The sequence below is a fragment of the Schistocerca serialis genome, chromosome 1 (genome assembly GCF_023864345.2).
Source record: "Schistocerca serialis cubense isolate TAMUIC-IGC-003099 chromosome 1, iqSchSeri2.2, whole genome shotgun sequence".
Lineage (NCBI taxonomy): Eukaryota > Metazoa > Arthropoda > Insecta > Orthoptera > Acrididae > Schistocerca > Schistocerca serialis.
In genome coordinates this window covers 1,090,008,860-1,090,031,864 of record NC_064638.1, presented here as the reverse complement: position 1 = coordinate 1,090,031,864, position 23,005 = coordinate 1,090,008,860, and the positions used below count along the sequence as shown (strand labels likewise).

The 23,005-nt window shown below is 40.6% G+C and overlaps 1 long non-coding RNA gene across 1 annotated transcript in view; it reads left to right on the top strand.

The window, feature by feature from the left end:
- Positions 1-23,005, top strand: part of LOC126459071 (uncharacterized) — a 45,241-nt gene that overhangs the window by 9,004 nt on the left and 13,232 nt on the right. Inside the window, exon 2 of the long non-coding RNA XR_007585772.1 lies at positions 4,969-5,017. This is a non-coding gene — a long non-coding RNA (uncharacterized LOC126459071). The remainder of the gene's footprint in view (positions 1-4,968; positions 5,018-23,005) is intronic.

The following is a 23,005-nucleotide window of genomic DNA, read 5'->3' as shown; positions in this document are numbered from 1 at the left end:
CAGTCTTCACTACAATATAGTGTGGCCGGCGCGGTTGACGCGATTGCGGATTTTGGCCATTTCATAAACTTGTTGAACCCTGGTCTGTAACATCACCTGTCGATATAACGTTTTACTGAGTTTCAAAACGCGGCGGTGAGGACACACTTAGCTGACACGCCATCACGGGATACTTTCCCTGGCCATTCCAACCACGATACGTCCACTGACCGACGGCTACGAGCAGACTACTATCACCTTCACTCACCTAGGACGCGTGGTACTTGACAATCGATTCTGTCTACCATCGACTTGTGTGAGACAAAATGTGTTTATATCTGAGTAAATGATTGTGAACGCCTTACAGACTAGAGTTCGGTTTGTAACTAATTTCTGGAGAACTGTGCCAGGAAATCGTATTTCTCAAAAAATTCATAATTATTTAAGAGTGTATCTCTTTACTTGCAAAAATGTTTTACCTCACAATATTACAGTAAGGTGTACACAAACAGTACCATCAGCAATTATTTTTCTCCCTCTCCCTTCTGTAATTATCAGTATGCTTATTACATAAATGTGAAGAACACGTTTATAAATAAGAAGTTCTGGATTAAAAATTACGTGATTATGTTACAGTAGTTGCTTTTGTCTTAAATAAACTCGTTGGTAGGGAGCTAGGATCTGGGAGTAGTAACGTGCTGAGCGAAAATAAAATAATATTAGAAGTAAATTTATTTTTTTATTTACCACTAGAGGGCGATTTTTAACTATAGAATTGAGTGATAGTAGTTCACCACAGAGACTAAGTCTGCAAACAAATTGGTTCTGAGAAATATCCAAAATTTATCAAAATTAGCTGATACAAGAAATTATACACACGTCTGTGAAGCCGGCAGGATAAAGCATAGACAGTAGCATTAGTAAATACAAAAATGTGTTTTAAAAATTTCCGTACGCAGCTGATAAGGTAAGCAGAAAAATGTTATCCAACTAGCTTGGAAATTCAGGGAAAGCGGAAATTTAACTAACGTACCGTTCTGTGAGCAGACTCTTGTACAAAAATAAAATCGACAACAAACGGGATAAATTAGTATTAAAATTTTACATATCCAGCTGTGAAGCAGCCAAAATGAGTTGCTATTTGATGAGCATATAAAATAATGTACATGTCCGTGAAGCAGGCTTTAACACCAACAAACTCAATAACATAAAAACCGGATTTAAAAAAAACTGAGGGACTAATTGTAATTTACGTACAGAACTGTCGAAGAACTAAAGAGAAATGCCTGTTTCACTAGTAGACATAATCATAGTAACAAGAGAATTTAAACTAATGTAAGCGGATGTGGGAGACCAAGAGATTCAGAAGGATGTAGGTTGCAGTAAGTACTGGGAGATGAAGCAGCTTGCACAGGATAGGGTAGCACGGAGAGCTGCATCAAACCAGTCTCAGGACTGAAGACCACAACAACAACAACAACAACAAATGCATATGTGAAGCAGACTTTTGATTTTTGACTTTACACATATGGTTGTGAAGCAGCCCTTTGCAGTAATGTGCATAATCATATGAAGCGGAAAATTTAACATGTACACTTCTGTGATGCAGACTCAGGGTTTAACCAAGTACATTAACGAGCGACGAAATCGCAGGCAAGCGAAGGGTCTGAAGGATAAAAATTAGAGAATTATGAAACGGTTCAATTTCGGCCGAAGCCCCAAACAGTTTCTTGACATATTCTAAGACGTATACACACAGTAAAAATTAAATCACACAGCTACTGAATATATCAGAAACGTGAGGATATACAACTGAGTACATTGGCCCGCTAGTAGATATCAAAAGAAGGTAAATATTAGGAGCCACTTAAATACAGGAGACAACACACACTTAAATTTTAATAATAATAGAACACATAAGCCTCCTGAAAGTGATAGCCTTTTGCCATTACATGAGTATTTGTCTCAGATTCTTATCGCCAGGCTGCTGATCCACACAAAGGCATCCGCCAGACACGGCCAGAAGAACGACCCGAACAGTTTAACGTCAAAATAACAAACAACACGGCCAGTAGAACGACCTGAATCAGCTTAACGTCCAAATAACAAACAACGTGGCCAACAGATTGACCCGAATCAGTTTAATGCCATTACAGCAAACATGTGAGAGGGATTACTTATCTGGTGACATGATAGAAGAAGAAACAGGAATCGATAGAAGAGATAGGGGATTCAGTATTGAAATCATATTTTAAAAGAGCTTTGGAAGCATTAAGATCGAATGACGCAGATGGTACTGGTGACATTCCATCAGAACGATTGGATGAAGTGACTACAAAACGTCTATTCGTGTTGGTATGTAGACTGTATGAGTCTGGCGGTGTACCACCTCACTTTCGGAAAATGCCATCCACACAATTCAGAAGACTGCAAGAGCCGACAATTATCTAACAATGAGATTAACAGCTCAGGCATCCAAGTTGCTTACAAGAGTAATCCACAGAAAAATGGGAAAGAAAACTGAGTATGTGGTAGCTGAAGATCTATTTGGCTTTAGAAAAGATAAAGGAACAAGAGAAGTACTTCTGACGTTGTGGCTGAAGAAATATAAAGACACTTTCACAGAATTTGTCGACCTGGAAAAAGCGTTCGACAGTGTCAAATGGTTCAAGTTGTTTGAAATCCTGAAAAAAAACAAGGGTGAAGTATAGGGAAAGACGAGTAATGTACAATATAGACAAGGGCCAAGAGGGAACAATAAGAGTGGAAGATCAGGAAAGAAGTGCTTGGATTAAAAAGAGTGTCAGACAGAGATGTAGTCTTTCGTCCTTACAGTTGAATCCATACATCGAGAAAGCATTGATGGAAATAAAAGGAAGTTACAAGAGTTGAACTACAATTCAAGGTGAACGTATATCAATGATAAGATTCGCTGATGACATGGCTATCCTCAGTGAAAGTCAAGCAGAGTTACAGGATATGCTGAATAGCATGAACAGCCTAATGAGTACAGAATATGCATATAGAGTAAATCAAAGAAAGACGAAAATAATGAGAAGCAGAAATGAGAACAGTGAGGAACTTAACATCAGGATTGCTGATCACGAAGTCGATGAAGTTAAGGCATTCTGCTCCCTAGGGATCAAAATAACCCGTGATGGACGGAGCAAGGAGGACATAAAAAGAAGACTAGCACCGCCAAAACGGCATTCCTGGCCAAGGTAAGTCTGCTACTAGCAAACACAGGCCTTAATTTGATGCACAGCATTGGATGGTGGCGGAACATGGACTGTAGCAAAACCAGAACACAAGATAATCGAAGTAGTTGAGATGTGGTGCTAGAGAAGGATGTTGAAAATTAGGTGGACTGACAAAGCAAGGAATGAGAAGGTTCTCCGGAGAATCGGCAAGGAAAGGAATACAGCGCAAACATTGACTAGAAGAAGAGACAGGATGCTGTTAATACATCACGGAATAGCTTTCGTGGTTCTAAAGGGAGCTCTAGATGGTAAAAACTGTATAGGAAAACAAACCAGAATACATCCAGCAAATAATTGAGACGTAAATTGCAGATGCTACTCTAAGATGAAGAGGTTGGCTAGCACAGGAGAGGAATTAGTGGCGGGCCGCATCAGATCAGTCAGAAGATTGATGATTACAAAAAAGAAAAGTTGCTCACCGTCGTTCCTATATCAGGCTGATGAAGTAAATCATGTATATGGCCGCGTCCACCAATCAAGCACTGGGAGTATCATGCCTAAGGTCCAACTCCAAAATAGGCTGGACTCTACACAGGCAGGATAGAGTTGCATCTATCCAGTCGGCGACAGCTCGGCCTTGGAAGTAAACACCAGCTATGGAGACATGATGAGCAACCACCACCGCTCTGAGGTACATAGCGGCATCCGACTTGAGGTTCCATGAAAACAGACAAACCCCAGAAGCCCTATACCGAGCTGCGCGTGCTTAAATCCCTTGCAGAGCCGCCTCCAGGCGCCACCACTCAGGACACAAAGAAAACTGTCGCTAAGCAACGCGAGGGAAAGAGTTGACTCAAGCAAGGAATCGATATACCCACACTTGCGGCTCAATCGATATTATTAAATAATTAGTGGAGGCCATGTAAGCAGTTTGTATTCTCTTGCTTTGCTCCTTACTCATTTACTAGTATATTCTTGCCATTCTGATTGTTTGTTTTGGAGAACTTCAACTTGTTTATAGCCTAACTTTTGCTGATTCAATAAACCACTAAAGTAACAAAAATATTGTAGGACAATATCTTTTTTGGGCCAAAGGCTTTAAATAAACATTTTAAAACACATATCGTATAACAGTATCATTATTCAGGTGTGAAAATGTTTGTGATCTTAACCTCAATGCCCATATCTAATGTCTTAAACCCACGAAGGACGTACGAGAAAACGTGTTTTAAGTGTTTGGTATGAACATTTCTACCATATCACAGCGTGATTTACACGTTGCCACTTGTTTCTATAAACGAACAGATATGTAACGTGAACAATGACGCCGCTATTTCCACAGTCAGCTTTTACTGTCCAGTTGATGGAAAGCTCGCTACAGAGGAAACAAAAGCTGCTTTCTTCCCAGCATCGAATGGGAATTGGTTTTAATATTACCGGCGTTCATTATGACCCATTTTGGCAAAAATAAACTATTTAAAGAAAGCAATTAGATAGGATATGAACCTCTCTTTTCGCAAACATAAAACCCTCGCCCCAGTACCACTGCTTATATGTGGCAAAGAGAATTATTTCAACTTTTTGGAGTGAAATATTTCTGGTTGATAGCGTACTAGGATTCCAGAAAATATCCAGTTTCTTGCCAGCTCCTCCTGCACAAAAGTATTCTGTTATGTAAATAGAAAATATGTCTCTTCCTGATTATAAATAACTGTTTATAATAACTTTAAGTTAGAAACTGAAGTAATGTTGAGATGAAATTTTCTCTTTAATATTTTTCGTTTTTCAGGGTGGCGATTTTGTTTCCGGAATATTCGACTCTGCCAACGTCATAGCAGGTAAGAAATGAATAATGAGTAACTGGAGTTTCAATTTGCTTATCTGATGCTAAGGAGGACGACAGTTAATCGCATGAAATTTTGGTCCTCAGTCCGTAAAATAGGCATTTTATTAACTGTGGCCTTTAGTTACTTAGTAAATAATACCAGCACAAGAAAATAAAATTATTCCTCTTCTCAGTAACTAAATAAATTAGAGAAACAATTAAGATTATGAAAAACAGCAAAGCCATTGGGGAAGATTTCGTAACAGCTGTACTGGTCACGAACGTAGACTTTAAAGGACTTTCCAGACTGCAGCGCCTAGAACCGCTCGGCCAGTTTAAAGGATCTGCAAATGTGGGCAGTCGACCTAATACGTCCTCACGGTACGAAATGTGAGTAAAAAGATGTTAAGTACTACCGAGGAATATCTTTCTTACAAACTATTTAATGTACTTTCAATAGCTCTACTGAACAGAACTGAAAGAAAAAAACCTCTCGATCGACAACCAAAGAAATATCAAGGAAGGTTTTAAAAAAGGCAGATTCCGCTCAGAAGCGCTATTCAATTTGCATTTATAATCCGTCACAGACAACTTTAAGTCTAAAGGCGCAGCTATAACATTAGTGCACGTCAAGAGCACATTTGTCTCTGTTGACAGGGAAACTCTGTGCAAAGTAATCCGTCAATTCTGTGTTAAAACTAAATTAGCAGATCCGTAATACTCTTACAGGCAGTCTCAAAACTGAAGTTTGTGTGCGTAATTTCTAAATATTATTCCACTACGTATTAGAAAAAAGTAGAATTTGGAATGAAAAAGTAAAAGAATATCATTAAAACTGGGAAGGAAGAAACAGTGCATTGAAGATATTGCACACGATTTTGCTGTAGTACCTGAAAATCCTTTGGATGCAGAATAACAATTTAATGTCTGGAAACAAACGGTCACTAGAGGAGGTTTGACAGCCCTTGCAGAGGAAACCAGTTCATCACCAACGTAAAAAACGCATCAAAATATTTCTGGTCAGACATGAAGAGAAACACAAAATGAAAAGAGCATATAGAATAACAAAACATTTTACAATGAAGAGTGCATATTATGAGATGTAAAAATACGAGAGTTGATACTTAAATAGTGACAACTGTTTATTCACAACCGAAACAAAGGAGTTACATGTTTGCACCTGTTACTATCCTTCAAAGTAGTCACCAGCGTTGTGTAGAACCCGTTGCCAGTGATGTGGAAGACGTAGTATACCGTTAGCAGAGCCTGTTCTGTTGGTGGTGCGAGTGGAGCGGTCTACTGCCTGTCGAATCTCTGGAACAGTTCTGAAGCGAATGCCACGAAGTGGTTAGTTCATCTTCGGAATCAAATCAAAGTCACAAGGACTTAAGTTGCTGGATGGTACAGTACTTCCCAGTCCCATCGACCGAACAGAGCAGCCACAGCTTGCACTGTATGCGCCCGCACATTGTCGTGCAAAATGATGGGTGGGTTGCGCAGGAAGTATCGCTGCTTCTTTCATAAAGCTGGTCGCAGGTGATGCTCTAGAATGAACAGCAATAAGACTTAAGTCCTTGTGACTTTGATTTGATTCCAAAGATGAAGGAACCACTTCGTGGCAATTGCTTCAGAACTGTTCCAGAGATTCGACAGGCAGGTGACCGCTCCATTCGCACCATCAATATAACAGCTCTGCTAACTGTATACTACGCCTTCCACATAGCTGACAACGGGTTCTACACAACACTGGTGACTACTTTGAATGACAGTAACAGGTGCAAACATGTAACTCTTTTGTATCGGTTGTGAATAAACAGTTGCTACTGTTTAAATTACAACCCTCGTAATACACTAAAACACTGTTACACAATCAGAATGCCTTTATTTAAGTGAATACGTAGCACTGAACTGTTAATTAGACAAACTAGAAATATTTAAGAGAGGTATCATGAAGAAAATTCTAACGACAATAATAAGCTACTAAGACTGGAAATTAGAAATCAGTGATGAAAAATATGAAGATACAGAAAAAATACCAGAAACTTTAAGAAAAGGAAGACTGATATTTTTGGGTCATTTATTCTGGATGAATGAAAATAGATTGACAAAACACATCTTCGTGCATCTTTAAGAAACGAAATTTAAAATAAGTTGGATCCAAGACAAATGCACAACATGAAAGCTGAAGAAGCAGCAGAAAGAGATTTTTCAGGAAGAAAAATGTCAAATTTAGAAGTTTGTAAAGCAGAAGCAGTAAGAGAACAGGTGTGACGTAATCTGAAGAAAGTGGAAAGAGATATGATTAAAGGATGAAAAAAATACTGTATTTTATATCTACCTGTTAAGCAAACAACCATTTTTTTTTATATAAACCCAAACATACTTCAGCAGCTTTGTGCCCTGAGCAGTGGATTCTCTATATTCAGTTCCCTGTATCTTTTAAGTAAAATGGAAATGCCTTATGGCTAGGGCCTCCCGTCGGGTAGACCGTTCGCCTGGTGCAAGTCTTTAGGGTTGACGCCACTTCGGCGACTAGCGTGTCGATGGGGATGAAATGATGATGATAAGTACAACACAACACTCAGTCCCTGAGCGGAGAAAATCTCCGACCTAGCCGGGAATCGAACCCGGGCTATGACATTTCGTCGCGCTGACCACTGTGCTACCAGGGTCGGACTATGTTTTAAGTGACAATTATTCTAAAGTAATTAGGCCTAAAACAGTTTTTATCTGTTGTTATTATTACCTAAATTTTTGTTATATTGCTGGGTTGTGTAAAACTCTGTAAATTTTTGTATATTGGCAGCTTCTCATCTGCATTTAAATGGTGGCATTGTGGGTTTGGTTGGCGAGTTAACAAATTACAGTATCTATAAAAGTAATTTTGCTGTGTGAAAATATTTCGCGACTATATCTTGCGACTTCTTACAGCTAATTTCAAAATATCCGTTCTCATCTGTTGTTAAGATGAACAGGGACACGCAGTACATGAATCTGCGGAACTTCACTCGCAAGTAACTCTTTTTCAGTTCACGAAACACCGCGTTTATGCTGCTTCTTTGTGCGCAGTCCCGGTTGATGTTGACTTGTTCTCATATCAGTTTGCACGCCAAATTTGAACTCTGTATACTTTCCTTCGCCCTCCGCCCCTCTCTCCCTCTCACTCTCTCTGTCTCTCTCTCTCTATCTCTCTCTCTCTCTCTCTCTGTGTGTGTGTGTGTGTGTGTGTGTGTGTGTGTGTGTGTGTGTGTGTGTGTGTGAGAGAGAGAGAGAGAGAGAGAGAGAGAGAGAGAGAGAGAGCGAGTGTGCGCATGTATGTGTGTTTATCTGTTTGTGTCGTCTTTTGTTAGTTTACAGTTTAAGCTGTGACTGGATTTTAGTAGTTTTAAATCTATTTCTATTTTAGTTGTGTAATGGCTATGGGCCATTAAGTGGTCAGTGAATCTGCTATGGGAACACTTACTTTTGAGAACTCATAGGTGCTCTGAATATCTTGTTTTAAAGTTGCTGCATGTTTTTCCTATGTATACTGACAATAATCTCAGGTAAATTAGCATACACCCGCTCTGTTGAATAGATCTGTAGGTGATTCCTGTGTTCTGAGATGTCATGTGTTCTGTTGTTTTCTCTTACCCTATTTGAGATATCTGTTTATTAAAATAATGCCTGTTCTGTGAAATGTTTTATTATTGTACAAGAGTTATTGTCATTTTGTTTTTATGTGTGGGTGCTTCACTGCTGTATCTACATCTACATCTACATTTATACTCCGCAAGCCACCCAACGGTGTGTGGCGGAGGGCACTTTACGTGCCACTATCATTACCTCCCTTTCCTGTTCCAGTCGCCTATGGTTCGCGGGAAGAACAACTGCCGGAAAGCCTCCGTGCGCGCTCGAATCTCTCTAATTTTACATTCGTGATCTCCTCGGGAGGTATAAGAAGGGGGAAGCAATATATTTGATACCTCATCCAGAAACGCAACCTCTCGAAACCTGGACAGCAAGCTACACCGCGATGTAGGGCGCCTCTCTTGCAGAGTCTGCCACTTGAGTTTGCTAAACATCTCCGTAACGCTATCACGCTTACAAAATAACCCTGTGACGAAACGCGCCGCTCTTCTTTGGATCTTCTCTATCTCATCTGTCAAACCGATGCGGTACGGATCCCACACTGATGAGCAATACTCAAGTATAGGTCGAACGAGTGTTTTGTAAGCGACCTCCTTTGTTGATGGACTACATTTTCTAAGGACTCTCCCAATGAATCTCAACCTGGCACCCGCCTTATCAACAATTAATTTTATATGATCATTCCACTTCAAATCGTGGCGTACGCATACTCCCAGATATTTTACAGAAGTAACTGCTACCGGTGTTTGTTCTGTTATCATATAATCATACAATAAAGGATCCTTCTTTCCATGTATTCGCAATACATTACATTTGTCTATGTTAAGGGTCAGTTGCCACTCCCTGCACCAAGTGCCTGTCAGCTGCAGATCTTCCTGCATTTCGCTGCAATTTTCTAATGCTGCAACTTCTCTGTATACTACAGCATCATCCGCGAAAACATATCTTGTGGGTAGCCATTGTCTCTATATTGTGTTCCTCTGTGTTGTGTCGAAAGCTCATTTGTGTATGTTGCATGTTCACTCCATGTAGGTTTACATAGTTTTTAGTTTCGTTTCTCTATCATACCTGTATCGTAACCATGTTCCACTGCTATTTGTTTTATTGTATTTAACTTCTGTATGTAGTTATGTTTGTTTTTGTGTGTTCTGTTTAATTTGTGGAGTATGCATTTGGAGCTTGTTTGTTTATGTTTCCATGGGTGATTTGATCGGCTGTGGATTGTTCTGATTGTGCTTGTAGATTTAGTGTATACTGCGAAATAATGTGTTTTGATTTTTCATTATATCATGAGATCGGAAAAATTTAGTGCATTGTCTGTTCTGTTTTTAATGTGAAATGGATGTTTGTGTGTAAATTGTTTCGTTCATTATGTAAGTGTTTTATGTGTGTAAGTGGTCAGCCTATCAGGTCTATTACGTCATCAACATAACAGTACCAGTATATAACTACGAATTATTTTGTTTTGCTTTATTATGTGGTTCGTGAAATGTTGGCTAAGAGGCCACTAATCGGTGATCCTATTGGCTGTTCTTGAGATTGGGGATAAAATTATTTATTGAACATCAACTGATTTTATGCTGTTATAGTTCTTAGTGATGTTGGTATTTCTTTAATGTGTGTGTGTGTCTGGTGTATTGGTTTATTGTTTTAGTCCCTGTGTGATGATGTTGATTTTTTTCGCCTGCTGGAATGCAAGTGTATATGAATGTGACATCAAACGATATAATGCTTGATGTATCTGGAAAGTCTATCCTCTTGAATCTATGTACTAATTCCTTTGATTCTTCTAGGTTCCTACTGTTTTCAGAAATGCGTGTTTTCTTTAGTAATGTGTGCGTGTTCTGGGCTAGGTGATACGACAGACCCTTTCTGAAGTTAATGACTGGACTTCTGGGAATATTTTGTTTGTGCACATTCGGTAAGGAACTTAGAGTAGGTGCTTTTGGATTTTTGTGTGCCGTTATTTTTATCTGGCTCTTTGTGAATGTATTGTTGATGTTTTTCAGTGTTGGCTAAAGGTTTCCCAGGTGCCATGTAGTTGGGTCACTGGTCATTTTGATGATATTGTTGTGCTTTAGAAATTCGAAGACACAAAGGTGCCGAACCATACTTCGATTTATAGAAGAAACACATTTGTTTGAATAATAGGCGGATCTTAAATCCAGTACTTCCGTGTGCTGTCATGGTTATTTCAAAACCAAATAATACACTACAGAATACTGGATGAAAAGAGCAAATAATAAATGACTGAAACTGTCACGTAATCGCTAGTTTGCTAAAATGGAAGTTAATCACAAGTTCCTTTAATTCATCAGAGAGTGTCACAGAGGTATAGAAGCTTCCTAATTGAAAGGCGGTTAGGAAAAGACACCTGCTATCTCGAAAATATCTACTGAGAAATTAACTAACAAAATGTTTTCATTAAGAAATCGAGGTATATCCTTCACAGTCCTAAATACTGCTTCCATAGGAATAGTGGACATAATATTAAGTAACAGTAGCTTCCATAGAGGTATATAAGCTGTTTTGATTTCTATGCTACATTCGCAAATGAAGCATCTCGAGAAATTTAAAGGTAAGTCCTTAACAGATGGTGCATTACTAATCTTGCACTATTACAGAAGTGAATCTGCGGAGTACAGAAATACTATAAATGTCGCGGTAGAAAATTTGCTGGGGAGTTTTAAAAATATGCATCTGTGAAGTAGAGAAACGGAAACTCTGCGCCAAGAATAATAGACCACACCGATGCAGACACAAAAATGAGAGCCTTGCCAACAGCCAGGCATTTAACAAACCAACGAAGTGAAAAACAAAAGCCAAAAGAAGTAGAACGTTTCCAGTTTTTTAAGTAGTCATCTACGGTATGAAAGATTCGCTTTCCAGGAATAAACATTTACTGAAAGCAATACATTGTCTGATCGATACTGAAGAAACAACGCAGTACAATCAATGCAGATAGCACCGAACCAAGCTCAATGTAGAGTCGTAGACGGAAGCTCAGCTTTACAAAACATATCTGACATTTCACTGATAAATTTACCAACTCTATATAGTCGAAGGACTTCAGAAATAAAACTAAAGTACTTTGTGTGATATGAACTTGAGGCTAATCAACTGAATCATAAAATGGTAACATCACAGATGAGGTAAACTATCTGATCAAAAGTATTTGGACGTCTCTACGTAACACGGAATTGATCGCAGTATGTCACGAGAAGTGGAGCCGCGAATATAAAGGAAATCACGAAGGCAGACTTGAACCGTCATCCTACCGAATGCGAGTACAGTGTTTTAACTACTGCGCCAATCCACCGCCCGAGTGAAACGAAGCGAGGTGAGCATTATGTTGTCAGTAAAGAAGCAGTCACAGCAGTGTGGGTCGATCGGGAGACCTCAGTGTCTTCCAGCGTGGACTAGACGTTGGATGTCACCTGAATAACAAACCCATTAGGGGTATTTTAACCCTTCTACAGCTGCCCACGTCAGGGAGAGGAAAACTACAGGTTAATGTGGAAACCCAACCACGTTTCATACCTGGCGAATCTTCGCGTCATTGAGAGGTGAAGGCTAGATGAAAGGGAGACAAAAAAAAATTCAGTGATCTTACCACGATTCAATCCCACGACCTTTCCGTTTGCAGGCATGCTCTTTGCCACTAGTCCATTATGCCGAACTCTGTCTCTAATGAAAGGTCATTGAAGTTCATTGATAAGGCTTTGCGTCAAGGTGTCTCAAAATTAACTATCTGATTTTCCATCAAGAAAGAAAAATGTGGCGTAAGTACGTCATTGTGAAATGATACAGAGCAGTACTCGGATATTCGTACAATTTGTGCGAAATGTGAAACGGTTACAGAAGCAAGTATAATTTATAGCGGAATTCGCTTCTGAAGCAACGTGGGTGGTTCGTATAACGTACTGCGTACTTGGATGATGTGAGGCAATGTTGACAGTGTTGTTGACGAGAGACAAGCACAAAGGGTATTGATATTCCATTGGCTGGAGAGGAGATGTCGAAAACAGTAGAGACAGCAACGTGGAAACTTTTAACCAGTCCGGATCAGACCGGTACTTCATTCAACAAGAGAACGTGAGAATTAGTCTTTGATAGCACAAATGCTGGTTCGACCTAGATCCAAGATTTTCAATCAATAGTTTTGCTGACGCAATTAAATAGATTAGTTTTCTGGTCATGTAATATTAATTAACCAGTCAGTAGAAACACCAAACCCCACAAGGTCAGCTGAAGTACAAACGTTGCTATTTAATTTTTTGTGGTTATTCAAGAATATTAAACGTTGTAACTACATAGTCATTCGTCATCTGATGATTAATCAGTCTAAGAAATGTCTCGTGCTCCAGTAATGCAAGAACTATTGAAAAGTTGAAAATTTATTTTGAGACGATGCATTGATAAAGACAGTGGTTCACTTCTCGTAGCGGGGTTCAATTCTCCATTCTTCCATCTTGGTCTAGGTTTGACGCAATTTCGCTAAATTATTTCAGGCGAATGCCTGGAGGCTCATTTTGAAAAAGTTGCGGTAGATTTCTTCTATTATCTTTCGGGTTTATCCAGTGTTCAATCAGTAATGACCCTCACCACGAGGAAGCCTTAAGTTCTAACCTTCATTTCTCTTACCGTGTTTTCCTTTTGTGTGAAAACAGATTTGCGCCGTAACAAACTTACGCTTCTTTCTTTTTTAACATGGCCCCTTCTATCGTCCCTAAATTTCACACATAATTCCCAGTCTTTTGCCGAACGCTAGTTGCACTACGTCCGCCCCGATAACTGAGTGGTCACCACGGCGGTCTGTCACGCCAAGGGGCTCGTGTTCGATTCCCGGCTGGGTCGGAGATTTTCTCCGCTCAAGGACTGGTTGTTCTGTTGTCATCATTATCATTTAATCATCATCAGTGGAAGGCAAAGGACAACCACCACTGGAATCACTTCCCTAGACGCTCATGCGGTGAACCTCTCTGACGAGGCTTCCCCCATGACAAGACCTGCCGTAAGGTGGAACACGAAGTTAGTTACACTACTTGGAGGTCAGGAAATAAACTGACACATAAGCACAGGACTGCACAATTTGGAGAGAGTGCTTAGCCAAATATCGTGCCCTTTCCAGAATGAGATTTTCTCTCTGCAGCGGAGTGTGCGCTGATATGAAACTTCCTGGCAGATTAAAACTGTGTGCCCGACCGCGACTCGAACTCGGGACGGGACCTTTGCCTTTCGCGGGCAAGTGGTAGAGCACTTGCCCGCGAAAGGCAAAGGTCCCGAGTTCGAGTCTCGGTCGGGCACACAGTTTTAATCTGCCAGGAAGTTTCATCGTGCCCTTTATTTTCATGCAAGTAAGTGTTACTTATAATACGAGGCATACGTGACAGTCAAGATTACGTAAGAAACAGATCAGTAATAGCAGAATACGTATACTGCTCAGTTTACTATAATCGTTAATCGTAGAGGATCACAGTTTCAGAGGTCTCATAACTATATCACAAGAGTTATCAAATGGGTAAGGCATACCAATACAGCCATTTCTTGAAACTTCCTGTCAGTTTAAATTTGCGTGGCGGATCAGGACTCGAACCCGGAATCTTTGCCTTTCGCAGGCAAAATATCTGCCGTCTGAGCTATCCACGCGCGACACAGTCGACAAAGTGTTTGTCCGTGAAAGGCAAAGGTTCCGGATTGGAGTTCTGATCAACCACATTGTTTGAATTTGCCAGGAAGTTTCAAATCAGGAAATATTTTGATTAAGAGTGAACGTTCTTGATGTCTGTAATAACACTGCTGTTGTACATTCACCTCTACAGAGCATCTGTGCCGTTAACAGTAACCTTTGCGATAAAAGACCTCATGTTGACTTCCTTTTACAAGGTTTCAACTGTTTTTGCAAGTATGTAAATACATCCTTTGGCAGTGTGGGCCGGCCGAAGTGGCCGTGCGGTTATAGGCGCTGCAGTCTGGAACCGCAAGACCGCTACGGTCGCAGGTTCGAATCCTGCCTCGGGCATGGATGTTTGTGATGTCCTTAGGTTAGTTAGGTTTAACTAGTTCTAAGTTCTAGGGGACTAATGACCTCAGCAGTTGAGTCCCATAGTGCTCAGAGCCATTTGAAATTTGGCAGTGTGGTTTACTCTTCCGTCTTCCTACTAACATCGAAAGCACTTGCATCTGGCGAAATGTTCAGACACACGGCCTATCCTAAATCGACATAAAATGTTTTTCAGGTGACTTAAGCAGTAGAAGAAATTAGCTGCACTATATGTGTGCACAGTATTCAGAATGAGCTAAATTTATCACATCTTGCCGTACCTACTAGAAGAAAAAAAGTTATTTCAGAAAAATTGTTTCCTACGGGGTTTGGACAAAAATGTGGAAACACGAAGAAAAAAGAACAACAGATTAGCATGCTAATACGATGTAGAAAACCTTTTAGCATTAAAAACAGCTTCCAGTCGTATCGGAACGGACAGATACAGGTCCTGTATGTTTTGTAAGGGAATCTTGTACCATTCTTCCAGCTAAACAGTGGCAACTTCAGGTAATGATGATTGAGGCGGGCCGGCCGGAGTGGCCGTGCGGTTCTAGCCGCTTCAGTCTGGAACCGTGCGACCGCTACGGTCGCAGGTTCGAATCCTGCCTAAGGGATTGATGTTTGTGATGTCCTTAGGTTAGTTAGGTTTAAGTAGTTCTAAGTTCTAGGGGACTGATGACCTCAGCTGTTAAGTCCCATAGTGCTCAGTGTCATTTGAACTATTTGATTGAGGCGGACAGCGATCACGAACCCTTCTCTCCAAAGTTGACCACAAAGGCTCAACAATATTGACGTCTGGTAATAGTGTTGGCCAGGGAGTGCGACATTTCATCTTCGTGCTCACAAAACCAGTTGCGGACGCTGCGAGCTGTGTGAATCAGGGGCTTGTCGTCTTGCAGCACAGCTTCATCATTAGGGAACAATTTTTTTTTTAATCGTGGGATGGACCTGATAACCCAAAATTGTGATAGTTGGCAGTAATGCGACCTTGCAGAGTAACCGTGGTGCCCATGGACTACCCCGATATGGCTGACCAAATCGTCGTCGAACCCCCGCCATGTTTCACTCTTGGGTCGCAAATTCGATCAGAAGTTGGCAACAGTGTATAACAAGATCCATCCTAACGAATGGCTTTTTCCATTACTCCATAGTCCAGGTTTTATGACTTCGGCACCACGTTTTCCCGTTACGGGCATTTGCATAACTGACAAATGGTATTTGGAATTTCAACTCGCCTTGCAGTTCCCAACTTATGGAGCTCCTTTTGTGTTGTTTCTGTGCTGACAGGGTTCTCTTACTCATTTTTCGCCATAATTCCCTTCAATTACCGCCTGTCACGAGCACTCAACACGCACTTTCTCCGCATTGTGATTTGGCGAATGATGTTTCTCCGCTTTTCCTGTATAGGCCTATGGTATTAATCTTCGATACGGTGCCTCTTGACACTAAGCAGTTTGGCTACTATGGAGACGAAGGCACCCATCATACGAACACCACCAATTTTCCCACGTTCGAGTTCACTTATCTTCGACATAATGCACTCACAGCTACACACTGTTGTGACCGAGGGCGTACCGAGGATCTGAACTAGGGGGGGGGGGGGGGGGGGGGGCAGGTCAGACTAGTCTCAGGAAACAAGGACTCGAGACAACATACAGCACCTCTTATTAAATAAAACAGTAAACCAGTGAAAAACTGCTTTTAATAAACATTTTAAATACAAGAATGCACTTGTACAATCCGAGAAAACATGCAGCATTTCTTATTACATAAAACAGTAAACTAGTAAAAAACTGCGAATATCTTCAAGGGGGGGGGGGCAGCTGCGCTCCCCCCCCCCCCCCCCCCTGCTCCTCGCAGGGTACGCCCATGGTTGTGACCACGAGTGACACTTATAACTCATTGAGGACGTTCGTGGTCAAATACAACAGCGTAATCTGCAATTTTGGCTAGCATCTGCAGTTTTGTTGATGCAACAGCTCCAGAGAGGAATCATACGACTCCCTAAGCGTCAACAAATATTGCTACGCTAGTTGTGGTTCTTAAATTTCTAAGACAAATTTAAAAAAATAACATAATAAGCGTAGAACTTCCAAATTTCAGGCTGACAAATTATAAGTAAGATCTGTTTCCAACCAAAGTCAACACTTTCAGACCCGCCAGCTCAACAGGCAGAGAAACAACTTTTTAAAAAATCACATGTTATGTATACATACAGCATTAATTTTTCAAACTGACTTTCACATTTCAGGTTTCAATGAAATTTTATCTTTCATTCTTTTAAGTACATTTATCCCTTTGTCTCTAAATACCTTTTCCTTATAAACTGCAGTTGTTTCAAAGAAAATGCCTTTTCTGCATGCTGCACATCGAAATTTTTATTTGTATTTATGCACCCAGATTCGTTTCGCCTTTTTTACAAGGCATCTTCAGTGGGTTTCCTGTAATATTACATGATTTGTCCTTTTTACACATACACTCCTGGAAATGGAAAAAAGAACACATTGACACCGGTGTGTCGGACCCACCATACTTGCTCCGGACACTGCCAGAGGGCTGTACAAGCAATGATCACACGCACGGCACAGCGGACAAACCAGGAACCGCGGTGTTGGCCGTCGAATGGCGGTAGCTGCGCAGCATTTGTGCACCGCCGCCGTCAGTGTCAGCCAGTTTGCCGTGGCATACGGAGCTCCATCGCAGTCTTTAACACTGGTAGCATGCCGCGACAGCGTGGACGTGAACCGTATGTGCAGTTGACGGACTTTGAGCGAGGGCGTATAGTGGGCATGCGGGAGGCCGGGTGGACGTACCGCCGAATTGCTCAACACGTGGGGCGTGATGTCTCCACAGTACATCGATGTTGTCGCCAGTGGTCGGCGGAAGGTGCACGTGCCCGTCGACCTGGGACCGGACCGCAGCGACGCACGGATGCACGCCAAGACCGTAGGATCCTACGCAGTGCCGTAGGGGACCGCACTGCCACTTCCCAGCAAATTAGGGACACTGTTGCTCCTGGGGTATCGGCGAGGACCATTCGCAACCGTCTCCATGAAGCTGGGCTACGGTCCCGCACACCGTTAGGCCGTCTTCCGCTCACGTCCCAACATCGTGCAGCCCGCCTCCAGTGGTGTCGCGACAGGCGTGAATGGAGGGACGAATGGAGATGTGTCGTCTTCAGCGATGAGAGTCACTTCTGCCTTGGTGCCAATGATGGTCGTATGCGTGTTTGGCGCCGTGCAGGTGAGCGCCACAATCAGGACTGCATACGACTGAGGCACACAGGGCAAACACCCGGCATCATGGTGTGGGGAGCGATCTCCTACACTGGCCGTACACCACTGGTGATCGTCGAGGGGACACTGAATAGTGCACGGTGCATCCAAACCGTCATCGAACCCATCGTTCTACCATTCCTAGACCGGCAAGGGAACTTGCTGTTCCAACAGCACAATGCACGTCCGCATGTATCCCGTGCCACCCACCGTGCTCTAGAAGGTGTAAGTCAATTACCCTGGCCAGCAAGATCTCCGGATCTGTCCCCCATTGAGCATGTTTGGGACTGGATGAAGCGTCGTCTCACGCGGTCTGCACGTCCAGCACGAACGCTGGTCCAACTGAGGCGCCAGGTGGAAATGGTATGGCAAGCCGTTCCACAGGACTACATCCAGCATCTCTACGATCGTCTCCATGGGAGAATAGCAGCCTGCATTGCTGCGAAAGGTGGATATACACTGTACTAGTGCCGACATTGTGCATGCTCTGTTGCCTGTGTCTATGCGCCTGTGGTTCTGTCAGTGTGATCATGTGATGTATCTGACCCCAGGACTGTGTCAATAAAGTTTCCCCTTCCTGGGACAATGAATTCACGGTGTTCGTATTTCAATTTCCAGGAGTGTATGTTATGGTTTCACATCTAGGTTATAGATTTAAAAACATTTCCTTAACGTTAACCTAGATATGAAACCATAACCTATGTGTAAAAACGACAAATCATGTAATATTTCAGGACAACCACTGAAGATGCCTTGTAAAAAAGGATAAACGCGTCTGAGTGCATAAACAAAAATAAAAATTTCGATGTGCAGCATGCAGAAAAGGCATTTTCTTTGAAACAACTGCAATTTATATACAGCTCCTGCGAAAATGGAAACTACAAGCAACGTGTTACTTTTACCTTAACTCGTCAATATGGTGAGTGTCTGAACATTGAGTCCTACCTCTGAGAGCCTCTTCTATAGCATCCCCTTTCTTTACTGATGCATTCTTTACATCGTTACGGCACCTTTATTGTGTGACACCCATAACATTTCACCTTATCTTTTGATATAGCCCAGGCCTCTTTTTGTTCTGTAAACATAACATCGGCTACGATTCCTTTTTTTAACTTTACCTCCCTTAAAGGCCGAATATTAGAACAAATTTTATTACTACCTCTTTCCATTATTAATCACATCTTCTCAAATTTCACTTTGTCTCCTCCGTGAAAATGAATTTCCGGAGACTCTTACTTACTAGTGCTTTCATATGTTACCCAAAATTAAAGTTATTAGAAAATATTATTCTCATACAGAAAATACAAGCAACTTCAGCAAAAATTCAAGTGTTAATGAAAGCAATTTTTTTTTCATTTAAATAGTTCAGAGTATTTGCTTCAAATTTTTTCATACGGTTCTACGAAAATTTGAATGAAGAAAAATCATACTTTTTTTAACCATCGTTTACTTGCTCTTATTCGCAATTTGCTACACATTCACATGTGTTGTGGGCAAACAAGAAAGTCCTTCAAACATCTTTAGATTTTTAAACTTGGATCTAACTCAAGAGTACATTACACATAAAAAACAAAGATTACTTACAAAATCTTCTACAATATTCTCTTTTATTCTCACATGGTCTTATGTTACTCAAGTTAGTAACATAAACATTTCTATGTCTTTTCTGTATTCCTTCTGAAACCATATGAATCAGCATCCTCTGGTACAAATGCAACATGCTTCCATTTTCTTGCAATATTGTTACCTTTCTTCAGCAATACAACCTTTACTCAAATTTCTGCTTACTACCTCAAAAACCCGTCACCACTCATTCCAAGAACATCACAAGTGTTAGTTTCAGTATAATTCTCAAATTATGTCCACAATTACATTCTTTTACTCATTACTCCCTTGTCTATTCAAATCCAGCACTCTTGATCAGTCTGTGACGACATGCTATTGTGAGATGTATAGTAAAATACAATCATAGAATAAGTGGAATAAAAAAGGTACATAACTGCGTGTAAAGGTACCATAACTATCAGCGTAACTTAGCTACTGTGTGTGTGTGTGTGTGTGTGGGGGGGGGGGGGGGGGGAGGTTGTGTTTCTCTAATTCGCTTCTAGTGCCCATCTATCTCATGACTGTAACAAATACAAAATCATGCAATGCTTCATTTAGAACGATAAAAACTTCGAATATACCAGTGAATATTCCGTTTTAGTCATATGCTACAAACTCTAAGTAAAATTTCGTGTAACCAGCTGTTGCACACGAATCAAAAGATCCTAAGCACTCGAAAAAATGTGACCTTAACGGTGGTAGTACGTTAAATTGATACTAGTGATAACATTCGCATTGAAATCGAAAACTAATAAATGAGGCTCTTAAGGCACAAACTAAACAGTATATTAAGACCATCAAGGAAAGTGAAATAGATTTCACATTACCATTAAAAGTCAGAAATCTCTCGCAGGGAAGAAAACCAAAGGACTATCGAACTAGAATAACGAGATTATAATGACAGGCTAATACAATGTGCTCATGCACCTTGTTCCCCACTTGAAATACGTCAACCACACCACAAAAAGCATATGTACAAAAATGTTGTACGCTCTCTAAAGGTTAAACCAGGACACAAAAATATCATAAGTTTGATTTTGTTGAATGTGCATTTCAATGCACACACAACAAGAGCTAGCTTTTGTACAGAAGAAAGATACCAATTTTAAGCAACATGCTCATTCTAACATTCCTCAACACCTGCTTCAGATTATCTTGATAAGAAAGAATGTATAAGGTGATACATACAGTACAGAATCACAGAAGATAAAGAATGATATCTAAAAGAAAATGAAGTTGTGTTGCCCATAACTTGGGTATCTGGTGATCGTCGGTCACCTAGAATTGAAAAGAACGCAAGACTCCTAAAGTCTCATCCTCATTCTTATTCTTAATGGACATTTCGTTTTAAATTTACATTACAATATTTTTCAATCATAAAGCATTTTTTGTTTTTTATTTCCAATATTCGATTTGGTAAGCATTAAGATACAGCTTCTCTGTTATTCTAAATGAACCTATATGCTCTTCAGTATACTTTTTTGTTTTAGCTGTTGCTTTTCTTTACTTTTCCCATGTTTTCATTAAAATAAGGTCTGTCTGAAAACTCACAGGCATGATGCTTCTTTATATCCAAAGAAATTTACTTAAATGTTATCCCTTGCTTTTTTCCCCTTCTTAACAAGTGTTACATCTACAATAGCTGGAGCTTCTACCTGTTCAAATAACAGATTACCAGAATGAAAATTCTTTATCATCATCACAAGTCGTTGTGGCCACTGCAGAGAGTCGTTACCCATGAACCATATCCATATCGGATAGCTACCAGCTTCTTTCAGAACCTGCAGATAGGCAAACCCAATATCTTCTTGATTTGATTAATCCACCAGTTCTCTGTTCCTTCTCTTAGTCTCTTGCACTCGCTATTCCCTTCCATGATTATATTCTCCAGGCTCTTTCCGTCTCTTCTAACAATATGGCCAAAAAACTGAAGATTTTTTTGGCTGACATGAGAAGATAGACGTGTGGAGATACTGATTTGCTCAATAATGGACACATCTATTCCCTTTTTAGTCCATTCTATGCGCAGCATTTTGCATCAGCACCAAAGCTCAAAATCATCAATGCGCTGTTTGTCTCTCCCTTTAATGGACAGATGGAAAACACGAGTATCTCAACATGCCAGATCTTCGTTGTGTTCGTTATTGTTCTGTTCTGCCAGATCTTGGTGATTTTCTCCATAGACACTCGCCCTAGTGCAATCCGTCTTCTTATCTCATCTTTACAGCTTCCTGTATCACAGATGCTTGACCTAAGATAGATGCAAAAATGCACAACAAAGGCGAATATATCCTGGCCAGAGTTAGGTATGTAAAAAGGGAACTAGGTTTTGGACTTATCTGGCAGTTTCAAAGACGTTTAAATCAAAACATCCTGACATATTCGCACTTTATTATCCATTAGTACTAGCGCAAATCAATGTGATACATAATGTATGTCATATAAAATGACACATGCCATCATGTCATCCAACATGACAGGTCTCGTATCACACAGTATGACACCACATCTCATAAAAGTTGGCTGCATGCATCCCCACTCTAGGATACTTCCTTTTATAGATGCACACCCACCCTGATACTTCCTACTGTAGGTGCATCCCACTTTCTAGAAGCACGTAATTTTAGGTCTATTTGTTATTACACACCGCACCATTCATGTAACAGGGGGTGAGTTTGGAGGAGAAATGGTCTCCTCAGTTAAAAAGTCAACCTCCCTCCCTGAAATCATAAGAACTGTTTTAGCGTCTTCCCGTGAATAAATAAGCCCTAGAAATTTTACCTCCCCCCTACCCCCTCCCGCACAGAAACTTTTCTAGCTATTAAATGTATCCTCTTCAACCATATGATACTAAAAAGTATATATTGTTTACTATGGTTAACGATTATTCTGGACTTTGAGCACAAGATAAGGGACTTCAGCCTATGACTTGCAAGATGCAAGTGTGCCAACACCTTGGAGCTAAGAGAGCTCACTGCATTGAATAGGTAAGGGTAACTCGTAAAAAAACACGAATATGTTAATATGTTATGATTTAGATGTCTTTGAAGCTGCTAGATAAGTCAGACAGCTAGTTCCCTTCTTTTACATTCCTAACTCTACCCAGGACATGTTCACCTGTTTGTGCTATCTAGGAGAATTTCTTATTCTGGTTTCCAGCTTTCCCTCTTCTGTAATTTTGACATTAGACCACTATAGCTTGGCTACAGATGTAGAATTTTATTCATTCAAATAACCACCGATCTGTTATCGGTTTTTTAAATTGTCTTGCTTGAGTTCTGCATTGTTAGTCTGGGTGGTTCCTCTGTGGTTACTTGTCTAGCCTAGAGTGTCCTCACAACACACATCCATCACCACCACATCAAGTTCATATATTCACAGGAGGATTTTGTTTTATTCTTTCCATCTTTTTGATTTTTACAATTTTTATTAGTTTGTTATTTTT